The 23707-nt window shown below is 46.3% G+C and overlaps 1 protein-coding gene across 3 annotated transcripts in view; it reads left to right on the top strand.

Annotated features, from left to right (window-relative positions):
* Positions 1 to 23707, top strand: part of LOC142699050 (oocyte zinc finger protein XlCOF29-like) — a 58969-nt gene that overhangs the window by 3901 nt on the left and 31361 nt on the right. The window contains exons 1-2 of one of the 3 annotated variants that reach the window (XR_012865950.1): positions 1908 to 2622; positions 16836 to 16933. The exons of the other annotated variants lie outside the window; for them this stretch is intronic. The gene's annotated coding sequence lies outside the window, so the exon portion shown is untranslated. Of the gene's footprint in view, positions 1 to 1907; positions 2623 to 16835; positions 16934 to 23707 lie in introns of those variants that run through there. 3 annotated transcript variants of the gene reach the window in all.

Here is a 23707-nt window from a genome sequence, read left to right as displayed (position 1 = left end):
GTGTGTGGTAATATCTACAGGGAGCAGTGTGTGTGGTAATATCTACAGGGAGCAGTGTGTAGTAATATCTACAGGGAGCAGTGTGTGTGGTAATATCTACAGGGGGCAGTGTGTGTGGTAATCTCTACAGGGAGCAGTGTGTGTGGTAATATCTACAGGGAGCAGTGTGTGTGGTAATATCTACAGGGAGCAGTGTGTGTGGTAATATCTACAGGGAGCAGTGTGTGGTATTATATACAGGGGGCGGTGATTGCGCAGTGTGAGGGGTTTTATATTTCCGGTGATTGCGCGGTGTGAGGGGTTTTATATTTCCGGTGATTGCGCGGTGTGTGGGGGGGGGTTTATATTTCCGGTGATTGCGCGGTGTGAGGGGGTTTATATTTCCGATGATTGCGCGGTGTGGGGGGTTTTATATTTCCGGTGATTGCGCGGTGTGAGGAGTTTTATATTTCCGGTGATTGCGCGGTGTGAGGGGGTTTATATTTCCGGTGATTGCGCGGTGTGAGGGGTTTATATTTCCGGTGATTGCGCGGTGTGAGGGGTTTATATTTACGGTGATTGCGCGGTGTGAGGGGTTTATATTTCCGGTGATTGCGCGGTGTGAGGGGTTTTATATTTCCGGTGATTGCGCGGTGTGTGGGGGTTTTCTATTTCCGGTGATTGCGCGGTGTGAGGGGTTTTCTATTTCCGGTGATTGCGCGGTGTGAGGGGTTTTCTATTTCCGGTGATTGCGCGGTGTGAGGGGTTTATATTTCCTGTGATTGCGCGGTGTGAGGGGTTTTATATTTCCGGTGATTGCTCGGTGTGTGGGGGGGTTATATTTCCGGTGATTGCGCGGTGTGAGGGGTTTATATTTCCGGTGATTGCGCGGTGTGAGGGGTTTATATTTCGGGTGATTGCGCGGTGTGAGGGGTTTTATATTTCCGGTGATTGCGCAGTGTGAGGGGTTTATATTTCCGGTGATTGCGCACTGTGGGGGGTTTATATTTCCGGTGATTGCGCGGTGTGAGGGGTTTTATATTTCCGGTGATTGCGCGGTGTGAGGGGTTTTATATTTCCGGTGATTGCGCGGTGTGAGGGGTTTATATTTCCGGTGATTGCGCGGTGTGAGGGGTTTATATTTCCGGTGATTGCGCGATGTGAGGGGGTTTATATTTCCGGTGATTGCGCGGTGTGAGGGGTTTATATTTCCGGTGATTGCGCGGTGTGGGGGGTTTATATTTCCGGTGATTGCGCGGTATGAGGGGGTTTATATTTCCGGTGATTGCGCGGTGTGAGGGGGTTTATATTTCCGGTGATTGCGCGGTGTTGAGGGGTTTATATTTCCGGTGATTGCACGGTGTGGGGGGGGTTTATATTTCCGGTGATTGCGCGGTGTGGGGGGTTTATATTTCCGGTGATTGCGCGGTGTGAGGGGGTTTATATTTCCGGTGATTGCGCGGTGTGAGTGGGTTTATATTTCCGGTGATTGCGCGGTGTGAGGGGTTTATATTTCCGGTGATTGCGGGGTGTGAGGGGGTTTATATTTCCGGTGATTGCGCGGTGTGAGGGGTTTTATATTTCCGGTGATTGCGCGGTGTGAGGGGTTTATATTTCCGGTGATTGCGCGGGGTGAGGGGGGTTTATATAACCGGTCGGCATTGCGCAGTTTCTTCGGAGGACAGAGGAAGCCGCGATCTCTAACTGATCAGATGCCGCGGTCACTATTAATTACGGTATCTGAGGGGTTAAGCGGCCGGGATTGCGCTGTCTCCGATCTTGGCGGTTGCAGGCGGTTGTCAGTAGTCGTGTACGGTGCAGGCTCCGCTCCTTCTAGTGTGACGGCGCACGTACAGCATAATACTATAGATCTGATGTCACCAAGGGGTTAAACCCTCCTGTATTTCATATTTACAGCGCTAATAATAATAATTACCAACACTGTGCCAGACAAAAACGCACCAAAACCGGACAGAAATGACCTCATGTAACCTTACTACTGCATCATGGGAAACCTCCTGACTGATAACAGAGAGAACACTAAACAACAGCGGTGACCGGAAGTCATGTAGACGCGACCAGCGCTGCTCTCTACCTCATAGACGGCAACAGCTGAAGGACCAGTAATGACGTCACCACCATGTGACCGGGACAAGAGAGGCGGAGCTTATAACTGGAGAGGAGGCATAGCCCCACCCCTCATGTGACGTAATCATGAACGCTTCTCAACATAGTACAGGAGACCGGACCACTCACAGAGCTCCGCCCCACATGTCACGTGATCAGCTTCACAGGTCTTTCCTCCACCACTTTTCTCAAATGATAAGCTCCACCCCTCCCAGTCACGTGGTGTTGATGTCATCACAGGTCCTTTTACTTCAACACATTATATTTTGCACAGTTTAGCACCGATCACTCCTTCATCGCTCATATGATGCTCAGGACCCCTCATGTCACTTGATCATCACACATGTCCTTCATACATCGCTCAAACGTCTAAACCCCCCCCCCCCTGATGCCGCGGTCACGTGACCTTGATATCCCAGGTCCTTCCACCTCCGCCTCTCTCCACTAATAAGCTCCGCCTTTTCCTGTCACTTGGTGGTGACGTCATCACAGGTCCTTCAGCTGTTACGTGATGAGGTAAAGAGCAGCGCTGGTCGGGTGTTCTCTCTGTTGTCAATCATTGAGTGACCCCGCCCACTGGACTCCTAGCCCAGATTTAACCCCTCCAGTGCCGGCCTCTTTGGGGTATTTCTGGTCTTTGTAGTGGTCGGATGTTTTGTGGGACGAGTCGTGTTTTGTAATGACATAATATTCGGGACATACAACTTATTCACTGACCTTTATACATTTCTTGTTCATGTCGTTCACCGTGCGGTTTAAGGGAATGTTCACACGTAGCGAATACGACCCACAACACGCAAGGAAATCACCCCGAATATTCACCCCAAATGGTGGACGTATAATCCTCCAGAATATCTACTACAGAAATACAACAAGGCCGATCCCCACCTCTCCGAGCGTTACCATAGCAACACGTCCCTGCTCTTCCGGCTGTGTCCAGGTGACCCCTATAATGACATGTGACCTCTCCAGCCTGTGATTGGCTGCAAGGGTCACATGACGCCTTCTTTTTTATATATGTGTAACCTGCAGCGTTGCTGTGAACACGCGGTGGAGCCGCAGAGGATTCTGGGAACAATGGCGTTTGTTGCAGAACTTGACTTTCCATTGCACTTAATGTGGAAATTCTGCAACAAATGCGCAGCGAATCCGCGGTATAAATGCGATATCCTGCGTGTCTATAATCCGCACCGCAGGTTAACCCCTTAATCACCAGGACGGGTTTAGTTGTTCCCTCAGATCTATTTCTTGGTTATTTTTCTGCCGGTCCCGCGGTGCGAGGATTAGATTCTGCGGGACGATACCAAATTTCTATGTTTTTTTTCATGATGTGCGATATTTACATAGAAATAACTTTTTGTTAGAAAACAATGTTATTTAGTGTCGCCATATTCTCATAGTTGCCAACAGTCCTGAATTTGCCGGGACTGTCCCAAATTTACAGAGACAGTCCCGGCAAATAACTGTCCCGGCCATTTTCAATTGTATTTGCATCCTCAGGACGCAGGTACTACTGAATACTGTGGCGGAGCAGGAAACTCTCCGCTCCCTGCTCTGCCATTCACTCCTCCGGGAGCGGAATACCCGGCCAGAGCGTCGGCAACCCTCTGACTGGGGATTCTACACTTAGCCTGGGCTCAGTCACTTACACATTAACGTTACTGAAGTGTTTAGACAGTGAATAGACATTCATTTAGTCAGTGCATAGTGACACTGCGTTGTTCACGATCTGCTGTCTTATACTGACACATTAACGTTACTGAAGTGTTTAGACAGTGAATAGACATTCCTTCCAGCCAGGACGCGATGTCTATTCACAATCCCGACACTTCATTAACGTTTACAGCAGAGCAAAGCGTAATCTCCCTGTAACCGGTCATTTACAGCGAGATCTCGCGAGATTACACTTGGCTCTGCTGTAAGTACCACAGAAACGTGATTGTGAATAGACATGGCGTCCTGGCTGGAGTTTCCTGCTCCGCCACAGTATTCAGTAGTACCTGCGTCCTGAGGATGCAAATGTGGTAATATCTACAGGGAGCAGTGTGTGTGGCCCTATCTACAGGGAGCAGTATGTGTGGTAATATCTACAGGGAGCAGTGTGTGTGGTAATATCTACAGGGAGCAGTGTGTGGTAATATCTACAGGGAGCAGTGTGTGGTAATATGTACAGGGAGCAGTGTGTGGTAATATGTACAGGGAGCAGTGTGTGGTAATATGTACAGGGAGCAGTGTGTGGTAATATCTACAGGGAGCAGTGTGTGTGTGTGGTAATATCTACAGGGAGCAGTGTGGTAATATTTACAGGGAGCAGTGTGTGTGGTAATATCTACAGGGAGCAGTGTGTGTGGTAATATCTACAGGGGGCAGTGTGTGTGGTAATATCTACAAGGAGCAGTGTGTGTGGTAATATCTACAGGGAGCAGTGTGTGTGGTAATATCTACAGTGAGCAGTGTGTGTGGTAATATCTACAGGGAGCAGTGTGTGTGGTAATATCTACAGGGAGCAGTGTGTGTGGTAATATCTACAGGGAGCAGTGTGTGTGTGGTAATATATACAGGGAGCAGTGTGTGGTAATATCTACAGGGAGCAGTGTGTGTGGTAATATATACAGGGAGCAGTGTGTGGTAATATCTACAGGGAGCAGTGTGTGGTAATATGTACAGGGAGCAGTGTGTGGTAATATCTACAGGGGGGCTGTGTGTGGCCCTATCTATAGTGGGCTGTGTGTGGTGATATCTACAGGGGGCTTTGTGTGGCATTATCTACAGGGAGCAGTCTGTGTGGTAATATCTACAGGGAGCAGTGTGTGTGGCATTCCCTACAGGGAGCAGTGTGTGTGGTAATATCTACAGGGAGCAGTGTGTGTGGTAATATCTACAAGGAGCAGTGTGTGTGGTAATATCTAGAGGGAGCAGTGTGTGTGGTAATATCTACAAGGAGCAGTGTGTGTGGTAATATCTACAGGAAGCAGTGTGTGGTAATATCTACAGGGAGCAGTGTGGTAATATTTACAGGGAGCAGTGTGTGTGGTAATATCTACAGGGAGCAGTGTGTGTGGTAATATGTACAGGGAGCAGTGTGTGTAGTAATATCTACAGGGAGCAGTGTGTGTGTGGTAATATCTACAGGGAGCAGTGTGTGGTAATATCTACAGGGAGCAGTGTGTGTGGTAATATATACAGGGAGCAGTGTGTGGTAATATCTACAGGGAGCAGTGTGTGTGGTAATATCTACAGGGAGCAGTGTGTGTGTGGTAATATCTACAGGGAGCAGTGTGTGGTAATATCTACAGGGAGCAGTGTGTGTGGTAATATATACAGGGAGCAGTGTGTGGTAATATCTACAGGGAGCAGTGTGTGTGGTAATATATACAGGGAGCAGTGTGTGGTAATATCTACAGGGAGCAGTGTGTGGTAATATGTACAGGGAGCAGTGTGTGGTAATATCTACAGGGGGGGCTGTGTGTGGCCCTATCTATAGTGGGCTGTGTGTGGTGATATCTACAGGGGGCTTTGTGTGGCATTATCTACAGGGAGCAGTCTGTGTGGTAATATCTACAGGGAGCAGTGTGTGTGGTAATATCTACAGGGAGCAGTGTGTGTGGTAATATCTACAGGGGGCAGTGTGTGTGGTAATATCTACAGGGAGCAGTGTGTGGTAATATCTACAGGGAGCAGTGTGTGTGGTAATATCTACAGGGAGCACTGTGTGTGGTAATATCTACAGGGGGCAGTGTGTGTGGTAATATCTACAGGGAGCAGTGTGTGGTAATATCTACAGGGGAGCAGTGTGTGTGTGTGGTAATATATACAGGGAGCAGTGTGTGTGTGGTAATATCTACAGGGAGCAGTGTGTGTGTGTGGTAATATCTACAGGGAGCAGTGTGTGGTAATATCTACAGGGAGCAGTGTGTGTGGTAATATCTACAGGAAGCAGTGTGTGTGGTTATATTTACAGGGAGCAGCGTGTGTGGTAATATATACAGGGGGCAGTGTGTGGTAATATATACAGGGAGCAGTGTGTGGTAATATCTACAGGGAGCAGCGTGTGTGGTAATATCTACAGGGGGCAGTGTGTGTGTGGCATTCTCTACAGGGAGCAGTGTGTTGTAATATCTACAGGAAGCAGTGTCTGGTAATATCTACAAGGAGCAGTGTGTGTGGTAATATCTACAGGAAGCAGTGTGTGTGGTTATATTTACAGGGAGCAGTGTGTGTGGTAATATCTACAGGGGGCAGTGTGTGGTAATATATACAGGGAGCAGTGTGTGGTAATATCTACAGGGAGCAGCGTGTGTGGTAATATCTACAGGGGGCAGTGTGTGTGTGGCATTCTCTACAGGGAGCAGTGTCTGGTAATATCTACAGGGAGCAGTGTCTGGTAATATCTACAGGGAGTAGTGTGTGTGGTAATATCTACAGGGAGCAGTGTGTGTGGTAATATCTACAGGGAGCAGCGTGTGTGGTAATATATACAGGGAGCAGTGTGTGTGTGGTAATATCTACAGGGAGCAGCGTGTGGTAATATCTACAGGGAGCACTGTGTGGTAATATCTACAGGGAGCACTGTGTGGTAATATCTACAGGGAGCAGTGTGTGTGGTAATATCTACAGGGAGCAGTGTGTGGTAATATCTACAGGGAGCAGTGTGTGTGGTAATATCTACAGGGAGCAGTGTGTGGTAATATCTACAGGGAGCAGTGTGTGTGGTAATATCTACAGGGAGCAGTGTGTGGTAATATCTACAGGGAGCACTGTGTGGTAATATCTACAGGGAGCAGTGTGTGGTAATATCTACAGGGAGCTGTGTGTGTAGTAATATCTACAGGGAGCAGTGTGTGGTAATATCTACAGGGGGCAGTGTGTGTGGTAATCTCTACAGGGAGCAGTGTGTGGTAATATCTACAGGGAGCAGTGTGTGTGGTAATATCTACAGGGAGCAGTGTGTGTGGTAATATGTACAGGGAGCAGTGTGTGTGGTAATATGTACAGGGAGCAGTGTGTGTGGTAATAGCTACAGGGAGCAGTGTGTGGTAATATCTACAGGGAGCAGCGTGTGTGGTAATATCTACAGGGAGCAGCGTGTGTGGTAATATATACAGGGAGCAGCGTGTGTGGTAATATATACAGGGAGCAGTGTGTGTGTGGTAATATCTACAGGGAGCAGTGTGTGTGGTAATATCTACAGGGAGCAGTGTGTGTGGTAATATCTACAGGGAGCAGTGTGTGGTAATATCTACAGGGAGCAGTGTGTGTGGTAATATCTACAGGGAGCAGTGTGTAGTAATATCTACAGGGAGCAGTGTGTGTGGTAATATCTACAGGGGGCAGTGTGTGTGGTAATCTCTACAGGGAGCAGTGTGTGTGGTAATATCTACAGGGAGCAGTGTGTGTGGTAATATCTACAGGGAGCAGTGTGTGTGGTAATATATACAGGGAGCAGTGTGTGTGGTAATATCTACAGGGAGCAGCGTGTGTGGTAATATATCTACAGGGAGCAGCGTGTGTGGTAATATATCTACAGGGAGCAGCGTGTGTGGTAATATCTACAGGGAGCAGCGTGTGTGGTAATATGTACAGGGAGCAGTGTGTGTGGTAATATCTACAGGAAGCAATGTGTGTGGTAATATCTACAGGGAGCAGTGTGTGTGGTAATATCTACAGGGAGCAGTGTGTGTAGTAATATCTACAGGGAGCAGTGTGTGGTAATATCTACAGGGAGCAGCGTGTATGGTAATAGCTACAGGGAGCAGTGTGTGTGGTAATATCTACAGGGAGCAGTGTCTGGTAATATCTACAGGGGGCAGTGTGTGTGGTAATATCTACAGGGAGCAGTGTGTGTGTGGTACTATCTACAGGGAGCAGTGTGTAGTAATATCTACAGGGAGCAGTGTGTGTGGTAATATCTACAGGGGGCAGTGTGTGTGGTAATCTCTACAGGGAGCAGTGTGTGTGGTAATATCTACAGGGAGCAGTGTGTGTGGTAATATCTACAGGGAGCAGTGTGTGTGGTAATATATACAGGGAGCAGTGTGTGTGGTAATATCTACAGGGAGCAGCGTGTGTGGTAATATATCTACAGGGAGCAGCGTGTGTGGTAATATATCTACAGGGAGCAGCGTGTGGTAATATCTACAGGGAGCACTGTGTGGTAATATCTACAGGGAGCACTGTGTGGTAATATCTACAGGGAGCAGTGTGTGTGGTAATATCTACAGGGAGCAGTGTGTGGTAATATCTACAGGGAGCAGTGTGTGTGGTAATATCTACAGGGAGCAGTGTGTGGTAATATCTACAGGGAGCAGTGTGTGTGGTAATATCTACAGGGAGCAGTGTGTGGTAATATCTACAGGGAGCACTGTGTGGTAATATCTACAGGGAGCAGTGTGTGGTAATATCTACAGGGAGCTGTGTGTGTAGTAATATCTACAGGGAGCAGTGTGTGGTAATATCTACAGGGGGCAGTGTGTGTGGTAATCTCTACAGGGAGCAGTGTGTGGTAATATCTACAGGGAGCAGTGTGTGTGGTAATATCTACAGGGAGCAGTATGTGTGGTAATATGTACAGGGAGCAGTGTGTGTGGTAATATGTACAGGGAGCAGTGTGTGTGGTAATATCTACAGGGAGCAGTGTGTGGTAATATCTACAGGGAGCAGCGTGTGTGGTAATATCTACAGGGAGCAGCGTGTGTGGTAATATATACAGGGAGCAGCATGTGTGGTAATATATACAGGGAGCAGTGTGTGTGTGGTAATATCTACAGGGAGCAGTGTGTGTGGTAATATCTACAGGGAGGAGTGTGTGTGGTAATATCTACAGGGAGCAGTGTGTGGTAATATCTACAGGGAGCAGTGTGTGTGGTAATATCTACAGGGAGCAGTGTGTAGTAATATCTACAGGGAGCAGTGTGTGTGGTAATATCTACAGGGGGCAGTGTGTGTGGTAATCTCTACAGGGAGCAGTGTGTGTGGTAATATCTACAGGGAGCAGTGTGTGTGGTAATATCTACAGGGAGCAGTGTGTGTGGTAATATATACAGGGAGCAGTGTGTGTGGTAATATCTACAGGGAGCAGCGTGTGTGGTAATATATCTACAGGGAGCAGCGTGTGTGGTAATATATCTACAGGGAGCAGCGTGTGTGGTAATATCTACAGGGAGCAGCGTGTGTGGTAATATGTACAGGGAGCAGTGTGTGTGGTAATATCTACAGGAAGCAATGTGTGTGGTAATATCTACAGGGAGCAGTGTGTGTGGTAATATCTACAGGGAGCAGTGTGTGTAGTAATATCTACAGGGAGCAGTGTGTGGTAATATCTACAGGGAGCAGCGTGTATGGTAATAGCTACAGGGAGCAGTGTGTGTGGTAATATCTACAGGGAGCAGTGTCTGGTAATATCTACAGGGGGCAGTGTGTGTGGTAATATCTACAGGGAGCAGTGTGTGTGTGGTACTATCTACAGGGAGCAGTGTGTCTGTGGTAATATCTACAGGGAGCAGTGTGTGGTAATATCTACAGGGAGCAGTGTGTGTGGTAATATCTACAGGGAGCAGTGTGTGTAGTAATATCTACAGGGAGCAGTGTGTGTGTGGTAATATCGACAGGGAGCAGTGTGTGGTAATATCTACAGGGAGCAGTGTGTGTGTGGTAATATATACAGGGAGCAGTGTGTGGTAATATCTACAGGGAGCAGTGTGTGTGGTAATATCTACAGGGAGCAGTGTGTGTGGTAATATCTACAGGGAGCAGTGTGTGGTAATATTTACAGGGAGCAGTGTGTGGTAATATCTACAGGGAGCAGTGTGTGTGGCCCTATCTACAGGGAGCAGTATGTGTGGTAATATCTACAGGGAGCAGTGTGTGTGGTAATATCTACAGGGAGCAGTGTGTGGTATTATATACAGGGGGCAGTGTGTGGTAATATCTACAGGGAGCAGTGTGTGGTAATATGTACAGGGAGCAGTGTGTGGTAATATGTACAGGGAGCAGTGTGTGGTAATATGTACAGGGAGCAGTGTGTGGTAATATCTACAGGGAGCAGTGTGTGTGTGTGGTAATATCTACAGGGAGCAGTGTGGTAATATTTACAGGGAGCAGTGTGTGTGGTAATATCTACAGGGAGCAGTGTGTGTGGTAATATGTACAGGGAGCAGTGTGTGTAGTAATATCTACAGGGAGCAGTGTGTGTGTGGTAATATCTACAGGGAGCAGTGTGTGGTAATATCTACAGGGAGCAGTGTGTGTGTGGTAATATATACAGGGAGCAGTGTGTGGTAATATCTACAGGGAGCAGTGTGTGTGTGGTAATATATACAGGGAGCAGTGTGTGGTAATATCTACAGGGAGCAGTGTGTGTGGTAATATCTACAGGGAGCAGTGTGTGTGTGGTAATATATACAGGGAGCAGTGTGTGGTAATATCTACAGGGAGCAGTGTGTGTGGTAATATATACAGGGAGCAGTGTGTGGTAATATCTACAGGGAGCAGTGTGTGGTAATATGTACAGGGAGCAGTGTGTGGTAATATCTACAGGGGGGCTGTGTGTGGCCCTATCTATAGTGGGCTGTGTGTGGTGATATCTACAGGGGGCTTTGTGTGGCATTATCTACAGGGAGCAGTCTGTGTGGTAATATCTACAGGGAGCAGTGTGTGTGGCATTCCCTACAGGGAGCAGTGTGTGTGGTAATATCTACAGGGAGCAGTGTGTGTGGTAATATCTACAAGGAGCAGTGTGTGTGGTAATATCTAGAGGGAGCAGTGTGTGTGGTAATATCTACAAGGAGCAGTGTGTGTGGTAATATCTACAGGAAGCAGTGTGTGGTAATATCTACAGGGAGCAGTGTGGTAATATTTACAGGGAGCAGTGTGTGTGGTAATATCTACAGGGAGCAGTGTGTGTGGTAATATGTACAGGGAGCAGTGTGTGTAGTAATATCTACAGGGAGCAGTGTGTGTGTGGTAATATCTACAGGGAGCAGTGTGTGTGGTAATCTATACAGGGAGCAGTGTGTGGTAATATCTACAGGGAGCAGTGTGTGTGGTAATATCTACAGGGAGCAGTGTGTGGTAATATCTACAGGGAGCAGTGTGTGTGGTAATATATACAGGGAGCAGTGTGTGGTAATATCTACAGGGAGCAGTGTGTGTGGTAATATATACAGGGAGCAGTGTGTGGTAATATCTACAGGGAGCAGTGTGTGGTAATATGTACAGGGAGCAGTGTGTGGTAATATCTACAGGGGGGGCTGTGTGTGGCCCTATCTATAGTGGGCTGTGTGTGGTGATATCTACAGGGGGCTTTGTGTGGCATTATCTACAGGGAGCAGTCTGTGTGGTAATATCTACAGGGAGCAGTGTGTGTGGCATTCCCTACAGGGAGCAGTGTGTGTGGTAATATCTACAGGGAGCAGTGTGTGGTAATATCTACAGGGAGCACTGTGTGTGGTAATATCTACAGGGAGCAGAGTGTGGTAATATCTACAGGGAGCAGTGTGTGTGGTAATATCTACAAGGAGCAGTGTGTGTGGTAATATCTAGAGGGAGCAGTGTGTGTGGTAATATCTACAAGGAGCAGTGTGTGTGGTAATATCTACAGGAAGCAGTGTGTGGTAATATCTACAGGGAGCAGTGTGTGGTAATATCTACAGGGAGCAGTGTGTGTGGTAATATCTACAGGAAGCAGTGTGTGGTAATATCTACAGGGAGCAGTGTGTGGTAATATCTACAGGGAGCAGTGTGTGTGGTAATATCTACAGGAAGCAGTGTGTGGTAATATCTACAGGGAGCAGTGTGTGTGGTAATATATACAGGGAGCAGTGTGTGTGGTAATATCTACAGGAAGCAGTGTGTGGTAATATCTACAAGGAGCAGTGTGTAGTACTAACTACAGGGAGCAGTGTGTAGTAATATCTACAGGGAGCAGTGTGTGGTAATAATATGTACAGGGAGCAGTGTGTGTGGTAATATCTACAGGGAGCAGTGTGTGTGGTAATATCTACAGGGAGCAGTGTGTGTGGTAATATCTACAGGGAGCAGTGTGTGTGGTAATATCTACAGGGGGCAGTGTGTGTGGTAATATCTACAGGGAGCAGTGTGTGTGGTAATATCTACAGGGAGCAGTGTGTGTGGTAATATCTACAGGGAGCAGTGTGTGTGGTAATATCTACAGGGAGCAGAGTGCGGTAATATCTACAGGGAGCAGTGTGTGTGGTAATATCTACAGGGGGCAGTGTGTGTGGTAATATCTACAAGGAGCAGTGTGTGTGGTAATATCTACAGGGAGCAGTGTGTGTGGTAATATCTACAGGGAGCAGTGTGTGGTAATATCTACAAGGAGCAGTGTGTGTGGTAATATCTACAGGGAGCACTGTGTGTGGTAATATCTACAGGGGGCAGTGTGTGTGGTAATATCTACAGGGAGCAGTGTGTGGTAATATCTACAGGGGAGCAGTGTGTGTGTGTGGTAATATATACAGGGAGCAGTGTGTGTGTGGTAATATCTACAGGGAGCAGTGTGTGTGTGGTAATATCTACAGGGAGCAGTGTGTGGTAATATCTACAGGGAGCAGTGTGTGTGGTAATATCTACAGGAAGCAGTGTGTGTGGTTATATTTACAGGGAGCAGCGTGTGTGGTAATATCTACAGGGGGCAGTGTGTGGTAATATATACAGGGAGCAGTGTGTGGTAATATCTACAGGGAGCAGCGTGTGTGGTAATATCTACAGGGGGCAGTGTGTGTGTGTGGCATTCTCTACAGGGAGCAGTGTCTGGTAATATCTACAGGGAGCAGTGTCTGGTAATATCTACAGGGAGCAGTGTGTGTGGTAATATCTACAGGAAGCAGTGTGTGTGGTTATATTTACAGGGAGCAGTGTGTGTGGTAATATCTACAGGGGGCAGTGTGTGGTAATATATACAGGGAGCAGTGTGTGGTAATATCTACAGGGAGCAGCGTGTGTGGTAATATCTACAGGGGGCAGTGTGTGTGTGGCATTCTCTACAGGGAGCAGTGTCTGGTAATATCTACAGGGAGCAGTGTCTGGTAATATCTACAGGGAGCAGTGTGTGTGGTAATATCTACAGGGAGCAGTGTGTGTGGTAATATCTACAGGGAGCAGCGTGTGTGGTAATATATACAGGGAGCAGTGTGTGTGTGGTAATATCTACAGGGAGCAGTGTGTGTGGTAATATCTACAGGGAGCAGTGTCTGGTAATATCTACAGGGAGCAGTGTGTGTGGTAATATCTACAGGGAGCAGTGTGTGTGGTAATATCTACAGGGAGCAGCGTGTGTGGTAATATATACAGGGAGCAGTGTGTGTGTGGTAATATCTACAGGGAGCAGCGTGTGGTAATATCTACAGGGAGCACTGTGTGGTAATATCTACAGGGAGCAGTGTGTGTGGTAATATCTACAGGGAGCAGTGTGTGGTAATATCTACAGGGAGCAGTGTGTGTGGTAATATCTACAGGGAGCAGTGTGTGGTAATATCTACAGGGAGCAGTGTGTGTGGTAATATCTACAGGGAGCAGTGTGTGGTAATATCTACAGGGAGCAGTGTGTGGTAATATATACAGGGAGCAATGTGTGGTAATATCTACAGGGAGCTGTGTGTGTAGTAATATCTACAGGGAGCAGTGTGTGTGGTAATATCTACAGGGGGCAGTGTGTGTGGTAATCTCTACAGGGAGCAGTGTGTGTGGTAATATCTACAGGGAGCAGTGTGTGGTAATATCTACAGGGAGCAGTGTGTGGTAATATCTACAGGGAGCAGTGTGTGTGGTAATATCTACAGGAAGCAGTGTGTGTGGTAATATATACAGGGAGCAGTGTGTGTGGTAATATGTACAGGGAGCAGTGTGTGTGGTAATATCTACAGGGAGCAGTGTGTGTGGTAATATCTACAGGGAGCAGCATGTGTGGTAATATCTACAGGGAGCAGCATGTGTGGTAATATATACAGGGAGCAGTGTGTGTGTGGTAATATCTACAGGGAGCAGTGTGTGTGGTAATATCTACAGGGAGCAGTGTGTGGTAATATCTACAGGGAGCAGTGTGTGTGGTAATATCTACAGGGAGCAGTGTGTAGTAATATCTACAGGGAGCAGTGTGTGTGGTAATATCTACAGGGGGCAGTGTGTTTGGTAATCTCTACAGGGAGCAGTGTGTGTGGTAATATCTACAGGGAGCAGTGTGTGTGGTAATATCTACAGGGAGCAGTGTGTGTGGTAATATATACAGGGAGCAGTGTGTGTGGTAATATCTACAGGGAGCAGTGTGTGTGGTAATATATCTACAGGGAGCAGCGTGTGTGGTAATATCTACAGGGAGCAGTGTGTCTGGTAATATGTACAGGGAGCAGTGTGTGTGGTAATATCTACAGGAAGCAATGTGTGTGGTAATATCTACAGGGAGCAGTGTGTGTGGTAATATCTACAGGGAGCAGTGTGTGTAGTAATATCTACAGGGAGCAGTGTGTGGTAATATCTACAGGGAGCAGCGTGTATGGTAATAGCTACAGGGAGCAGTGTGTGTGGTAATATCTACAGGGAGCAGTGTCTGGTAATATCTACAGGGGGCAGTGTGTGTGGTAATATCTACAGGGAGCAGTGTGTGTGTGGTACTATCTACAGGGAGCAGCGTGTGTGGTAATATCTACAGGGAGCAGTGTGTGTGGTAATATCTACAGGGAGCAGCGTGTGTGTGGTAATATCTACAGGGAGCAGCGTGTGTGTGGTAATATCTACAGGGAGCAGTGTGTGTGGTAATATATACAGGGAGCAGTGTGTGTGGTAATATCTACAGGGAGCAGTGTGTGTGGTAATATCTACAGGGAGCAGTGTGTGTGGTAATATATACAGGGAGCAGTGTGTGTGGTAATATCTACAGGGAGCAGTGTGTGTGGTAATATATGCAGGGAGCAGTGTGTGTGTTAATATCTACGGGGAGCAGTGTGTGTGGTAATATCTACAGGGAGCAGTGTGTGTGGTAATATATGCAGGGAGCAGTGTGTGGTAATATGTACAGGGAGCAGTGTGTGTGGTAATATCTACAGGGAGCAGTGTGTGTGTGTGGTAATATCTATAGTGGGCTGTGTGTGGTAATATCTACAGGGAGCAGTGTGTGGTAATATCTACAGGGAGCAGTGTGTGTGGTAATATCTATAGTGGGCTGTGTGTGGTAATATCTACAGGGAGCAGTGCGTGGTAATATCTACAGGGAGCAGTGTGTGTGGTAATATCTACAGGGAGCAGTGTGTGTGGTAATATCTACAGGGAGCAGTGTGTGGTAATATCTATAGTGGGCTGTGTGTGGTGATATCTACAGGGAGCAGTGTGTGTGGTAATATGTACAGGGAGCAGTGTGTGGTAATATGTACAGGGAGCAGTGTGTGTGGTAATATCTACAGGGAGCAGTGTGTGTGGCATTCCCTACAGGGAGCAGTGTGTGTTGTAATATCTACAGGGAGCAGTGTGTGGTAATATCTACAGGGAGCAGTGTGTGTGGTAATATCTACAAGGAGCAGTGTGTGTGGTAATATCTACAGGAAGCAGTGTGTGTGGTAATATATACAGGGAGCAGTGTGTGTGTGGTAATATATACAGGGAGCAGTGTGTGGTAATATCTACAGGGAGCAGTGTGTGTGGTAATATCTACAGGGAGCAGTGTGTGGTAATATCTACAGGGAGCAGTGTGTGTGGTAATATCTACAAGGAGCAGTGTGTGTGGTAATATCTACAGGGAGCAGTGTGTGTGGTAATATCTACAGGGAGCATTGTGTGGTAATATCTACAGGGAGCAGTGTGTGTGGTAATATCTACAGGGAGCAGTGTGTGGTAATATCTACAGGGAGCAGTGTGTGTGGTAATATGTACAGGGAGCTGTGTGTGTGGTAATATCTACAGGAAGCAATGTGTGTGGTAATATCTACAGGGAGCAGTGTGTGTGGTAATATCTACAGGGAGCAGTGTGTGTAGTAATATCTACAGGGAGCAGTGTGTGTGGTAATATCTACAGGGGGCAGTGTGTGTGGTAATATCTACAGGGAGCAGTGTGTGTGGTAATATCTACAGGGGGCAGTGTGTGTGGTAATCTCTACAGGGAGCAGTGTGTGTGGTAATATCTACAGGGAGCAGTGTGTGGTAATATCTACAGGGAGCAGTGTGTGGTAATATCTACAGGGAGCAGTGTGTGTGGTAATATCTACAGGAAGCAGTGTGTGTGGTAATATATACAGGGAGCAGTGTGTGTGGTAATATGTACAGGGAGCAGTGTGTGTGGTAATATCTACAGGGAGCAGTGTGTGGTAATATCTACAGGGAGCAGTGTGTGTGGTAATATCTACAGGGAGCAGTGTGTGTGGTAATATCTACAGGGAGCAGCATGTGTGGTAATATATACAGGGAGCAGTGTGTGTGTGGTAATATCTACAGGGAGCAGTGTGTGTGGTAATATCTACAGGGAGCAGTGTGTGGTAATATCTACAGGGAGCAGTGTGTGTGGTAATATCTACAGGGAGCAGTGTGTAGTAATATCTACAGGGAGCAGTGTGTGTGGTAATATCTACAGGGGGCAGTGTGTGTGGTAATCTCTACAGGGAGCAGTGTGTGTGGTAATATCTACAGGGAGCAGTGTGTGTGGTAATATCTACAGGGAGCAGTGTGTGTGGTAATATATAGACAGATATACAGTAGTCATGTATTCTGTCACTGTGTGTTTCCTACAGATGGATCCAGTAGGAGAAATCCACCAGAGAGATGTCCCAGTCCTCTGTATTCCCAGGACTGTCCAGAGGAAAATCACAATGTCCCAGAGAATCATCAGGTAGATGAAGCTGAGCCCTATACCAGATCTATATAGGGGGTGTGGAACTTTTTGGTCCAGCGGTCATAGATGTGGTCATAGATTTTGGTGGTTTCTTATGTTGATGTGTTAGATTCTGCGCACTCTGCTGTATTGTACTGAATTGTTACATATGTGAAATCAGAGGGAAGATCTGACTGATATTAACCCCTTAATGACCGCCGATACGTCTTTTTACGGCGGTCATTAGTGGGCTTTATTCTAGAGCGCCGCCAAACTACGTCGCTGCTGTAGAATAAAGTAAACAGAGCAGGGAGCCGTGAAATCTCCCTGCTCTCAGCTGCCAGAAGCAGCTGAGGGCTGGGGGCGTCCCTGCTCTGCCGGGTGAGATCGATATTAGTATCGATCTCACCTGTTTAACCCTTCAGATGCGGTGCACAATAGCGAGCACCGCATCTGAATGGTTTTGGAGAGAGGGAGGGAGCTCCCTCTCATCTCACTGACACCCGGCGATAAAATCGCCGAGTGTCTGTGTCTTCTATGGCAGCCGGGGGTCTAATAAAGACCCCCAGGTCTGCCTGCAGCGAATGCCTGCTAGATCATGCCGCAGGCATGACCTAGCAGATGCCTGTCCGTTTTAAACGGACAGGCAGTAATACACTGCAATACAAAAGTATTGCAGTGTATTATAATAGCGATCGGAGGATAGGGAAGTCCCCTAGTGGGACTAGTAAAAAAGTAAAAAAAGTTTAATAAAGTTAATAAAAAAAAAAAGTGAAAAAAAAAAATGAAAAACCCAGCTTTTCCCCTTACAAAATGCTTTACTATTAAAAAAAACTACAATAAAGCAAAAAAGTTACACATATTTGGTATCGCCGCGTCCGTAACGACCCCGACTATAAAGCTGTTACATTATTTAACCCGCACTGTGAACGCCGTAAAAAATAAAATAAAAAACAATGGAAAAATTGCTGTTTTCTGTTAATCCTGACTTAAAAAAAATTTGATAAAAAGTGATCAAAAAGTCGCATCTACTCTCAAATGGTACCAATAAAAACTGCAAGTCGTCCCGCAAAAAACAAGACCTTATACAGCTATGCCGACGCAAAAATAAAAAAGTTACAGCTCTTCGAATGTGACAATGGAAAAATCTAAAAAATGGCTTGGACATTAGGGCCCAGAATGCCAGCAGGGGGAAGGGGTTAAAGTGGAGGATGAAGAAGAAGAGCGGGTGAGGGGCGATCAACCGTGTAAGAGTGAAGTGGAGGAGGAAATTCCAGGAGGTGTTACTAGAGGTCAGTAATAATGAATTTAGAAAGTGAACTCCGTGGTTTATTAACTCCTTAACGCCGAAGGACGGATATATCCGTCCTCAGCAGCTGCTAGTTCGCGCAGGAGGACGGATATATCCGTCCTGTGATGGCGCGGGTACTCCCAGTGTACCCACGCGATCAGCGGCAGGAGCACGGCTGTTATACACAGCCTGGCTCCTGCTGCAACTGCCGGAATCGAAGCGCGCTCCGATTCCGGCAGTTTAACCCATTAAATGCCGCTGTCAATAGTGACAGCGGCATCTAATGTGTTTGACAGAGGGGGGAGCTCCCTCTGTCACCCGATCGGCGCCCCCGCAAACAAATCGCGGGTCGCCGTCGGGTTTCCATGACAGCCGGGGGTCTAACAAAGACGCCGGAGGCATGACCTAACAGGTTGCCTGTCAGTTTTACACTGACAGGCAATAATGCTTCGGTATACTAAGTATACCAAAGCATTATATATGCGATCGGCACATCGCATAGTGACGTCCCCTGGTGGGACTTAAAAAAAATATGTCAATCAGTTAAATAAAGTTTGTTGAAAAAAAAAAATAATTACAGTCAAAATCAAATAAAACTACTTTTTTTCCCAAAAAGTGGTTTTATTCAGTAAAAGTGTCAAAACAAATCACACATACACATATATGGTATCCCCGCGATCGTAACAACTTGACCAATAAAATGAACACATTAATTAAACCGCCGGATGAACGGCGTCCAAAAAAACTGAAAAAAACAACGGCAAAATTCTCTCTTTTCTCCCATTCCCCCCATAAAAAATAAAATAAAAATTAATCTATAAGTTCTATGTACCCCAAAATAGTACTAATGAAAACTACGCATTGGCCCGCAAAAATCAAGCCCACATACGGCCACATCGACGGAAAAATAAAAACATTACGTCTCTTGGAATGCGGCGATGCAAAAACAAGTAATTTTTTTCTAAAAGGGTTTTTATTGTGCAAATGCAGGAAAACATATAAAACCTTTACATATTTGGTATCCCCGTTATCGTGCCGACCCATAGAATAAAGGTGACAAAGCATTAGTGAGGCCTCATCTAGAATATGCAGTTCAGTTCTGGGCTCCAGTTCATAGAAAGGATGCCCTGGAGTTGGAAAAAATACAAAGAAGAGCAACGAAGCTAATAAGGGGCATGGAGAATTTAAGTTATGAGGAAAGATTGAAAGAATTAAACCTATTTAGCCTTGAAAAAAGAAGACTAAGGGGGGACATGATTAACTTATATAAATATATTAATGGCACATACAAAAAATATGGTGAAATCCTGTTCCTTGTAAAACCCCCTCAAAAAACAAGGGGGCACTCCCTCCGTCTGGAGAAAAAAAGGTTCAAGCTGCAGAGGCGACAAGGCTTCTTTACAGTGAGAACTGTGAATTTATGGAATAGCCTACCGCAGGAGCTGGTCACAGCAGGGACAGTAGATGGCTTTAAAAAAGGGTTAGATAATTTCCTAAAACAAAAAAATATTAGCTCCTATGTGTAGAAATTTTTCCTTCCCTTTTCCCTTCCCTTGGTTGAACTTGATGGACATGTGTCTTTTTTCAGCCGTACTAACTATGTAACTCTGTAACTATGTTATTTACGCTTCATAGTAAACGGCGTAAATTTATAACGTGAAAATTAATGCTGGAATAGCTGCTTATTTTCAATTTTCTCCTAAAATAAAGTTAATAAAAGATAATCAATATATTATAAGCATCTAAAAATGGTGCAATTACAAAATACAACTCGTCCCGCAAAAAACAAGCCCTTATACGGCGATGTCCACGGAATAAAAAAAAAGTTACGACTCTTGGAATGCGACCGTGAAAAAACAAAAAATAATCCTTGGTGATTAACGTGCAAAATGGCCCGGTCATTAAGGGGTTAAGCAGGACCTGCTGTGTTATTTTTTGTTGTTTTTTTAACCACATTCCTCCCCTTATACTTGGCGTCCTCCAGATTCCAACGCTGTCTTTTTCTTTTTTGCCCCCCTCCATGTTGTTCCACTACAGCCCTTACTCCGTTTTGCACCTAACATATGCGTGTTGTAATTAAAGGTACAAAGAGGAGACACCATCTCTCCTCAGTAGGCGTTGCCTCACTTTTTGCTGTGACACTGTCCAATCAGAGCGGACCGCTTCACAGCGATGCAGAAAACCTGCTGATTTTGAGAAATTTCCTGCAGGTCTTTTGCATCGCTTTGAGGCTGTCCACTATGATTAGATAGCGTAACAGCAATGAGCGAGTCAACATCTACTGAGGAGAGAAAAGGTCTTCTCCTTTCTGTTACTCTTTAAGGTGGGGTTCCTCCTTAGTTCTACATTACAGTAACACGTCAGACACTGTATTATACATAGTGCAGCACCTGAGGGAGCTGTGACTGCACACACTGCTCCCTGTAGATATTACCACACACACTGCTCCCTGTAGATATTACCACACGCTGCTCCCTGTAGATATTACAACACACACACACACTGCTCCCTGTAGATATTACTACACACTGCTCCCTGTAGATATTACCACACACTGCTCCCTGTAGATAGTACTACACACCCTGTAGATATTACCACACACTGCCCCATGTAGATATTACCATACACGCTGCTCCCTGTAGATATTACCACACACTGCTCCCTGTAGATATTACCACACACACTGCTCCCTGTAGATATTACCACACACACTGCTCCCTGTAGATATTACCACACACTGCTCCCTGTACATATTACCACACACTGCTCCCTGTAGATATTACCACAGACACTGCTCCCTGTATATATTACCACAGACACTGCTCCCTGTAGATATTACCACACACTGCCCCCTGTAGATATTACCACACACACTGCTCCCTGTAGATATTACCACACACACTGCTCCCTGTAGATATTACCACACACACTGCTCCCTGTAGATATTACCACACACTGCTCCCTGTAGATATTACCACACACACTGCTCCCTGTAGATATTACCACACACACTGCTCCCTGTAGATATTACCACACACACTGCTCCCTGTAGATATTACCACACACTGCTCCCTGTAGATATTACCACACACTGCTCCCTGTAGATATTACCACACACCGCTCCCTGTAGATATTATCACACACACTGCTCCCTGTAGATAACACCACACACTGCTCCCTGTAGATATTACCACACACACTGCTCCCTGTAGATATTACCACACACTGCTCCCTGTAGATATTACCACACACTGCCCCCTGTGTATAATACCACACACTGCTCCCTGTAGATATTACCACACACACTGCTCCCTGTAGATATTACCACACACACTGCTCCCTGTAGATATTACCACACACACTGCTCCCTGTAGATATTACCACACACACTGCTCCCTGTAGATATTACCACACACACTGCTCCCTGTAGATATTACTACAGACTGCTCCCTGTATATATTACCACACACACTGCTCCCTGTAGATATTACCACACACACTGCTCCCTGTAGATATTACCACACACACTGCTCCCTGTAGATATTACCACACACACACTGCTCCCTGTATATATTACCACACACACTGCTCCCTGTAGATATTACCACACACACTGCTCCCTGTAGATATTACCACACACTGCTCCCTGTATATATTACCAAACACTGCTCCCTGTAGATATTACCACACACACTGCTCCCTGTATATATTACCACACACACTGCTCCCTGTAGATTTTACCACACACACTGCTCCCTGTAGATATTACCACACACTGCTCCCTGTATATATTACCACACACGCTGCTCCCTGTAGATATTACTACACACACACACACACTGCTCCCTGTAGATATTACCACACACACTGCTCCCTGTAGGGAATGCCACACACTGCTCCCTGTAGATATCTCCACACACAGCCCACTATAGATAGGGCCACACACAGCGCCCCCAGTAGATATTACCACACACACACTGCTCCCTGTAGATATTACCACACACTGCTCCCTGTAGATATTACTACAGACTGCTCCCTGTAGATATTACCACACACACTGCTCCCTGTAGATATTACCACACACACTGCTCCCTGTAGATATTACCACACACACTGCTCCCTGTAGATATTACCACACACACACTGCTCCCTGTATATATTACCACACACACTGCTCCCTGTAGATATTACCACACACACTGCTCCCTGTAGATATTACCACACACTGCTCCCTGTATATATTACCACACACTGCTCCCTGTAGATATTACCACACACACTGCTCCCTGTATATATTACCACACACACTGCTCCCTGTAGATTTTACCACACACACTGCTCCCTGTAGATATTACCACACACTGCTCCCTGTATATATTACCACACACGCTGCTCCCTGTAGATATTACTACACACACACACACACACTGCTCCCTGTAGATATTACCACACACACTGCTCCCTGTAGGGAATGCCACACACTGCTCCCTGTAGATATCTCCACACACAGCCCACTATAGATAGGGCCACACACAGCGCCCCCTGTAGATATTACCACACACTGCTCCCTGTAGATATTACCACACACACTGCTCCCTGTAGATATTACCACACACACTGCTCCCTGTAGATATTACCACACACACTGCTCCCTGTAGTTATTACCACACACACTGCTCCATGTATATATTACCACAGACACTGCTCCCTGTAGATATTACCACACACACTGCTCCCTGTAGATATTACCACACACTGCTCCCTGTAGATATTACCACACACTGCTCCCTGTAGATATTACCACACACTGCTCCCTGTAGATATTACCACACACCGCTCCCTGTAGATATTATCACACACACTGCTCCCTGTAGATAATACCACACACTGCTCCCTGTAGATATTACCACACACACTGCTCCCTGTACATATTACCACACACTGCTCCCTGTAGATATTACCACACACTGCCCCCTGTGTATAATACCACACACTGCTCCCTGTAGATATTACCACACACACTGCTCCCTGTAGATATTACCACACACACTGCTCCCTGTAGATAGGGCCACACACACTGCTCCCTGTAGATAGGGCCACACACACTGCTCCCTGTAGATATTACCACACACACTGCTCCCTGTAGATATTACCACACACACTGCTCCCTGTAGATATTACCACACACACTGCTCCCTGTAGATATTACCACACACTGCTCCCTGTAGATATTACCACACACACTGCTCCCTGTACATATTACCACACACTGCTCCCTGTAGATATTACCACACACTGCCCCCTGTATATAATACCACACACTGCTCCCTGTAGATATTACCACACACACTGCTCCCTGTAGATATTACCACACACACTGCTCCCTGTAGATAGGGCCACACACACTGCTCCCTGTAGATATTACCACACACTGCTCCCTGTAGATATTACCACACACTGCTCCCTGTAGATATTACCACACACTGCTCCCTGTAGATATT

This window comes from Rhinoderma darwinii, unplaced genomic scaffold (assembly GCF_050947455.1).
Source record: "Rhinoderma darwinii isolate aRhiDar2 unplaced genomic scaffold, aRhiDar2.hap1 Scaffold_116, whole genome shotgun sequence".
NCBI classification, from domain to species: Eukaryota; Metazoa; Chordata; class Amphibia; order Anura; family Rhinodermatidae; genus Rhinoderma; species Rhinoderma darwinii.
This window is presented reverse-complemented; position numbering and strand designations above follow the sequence as displayed.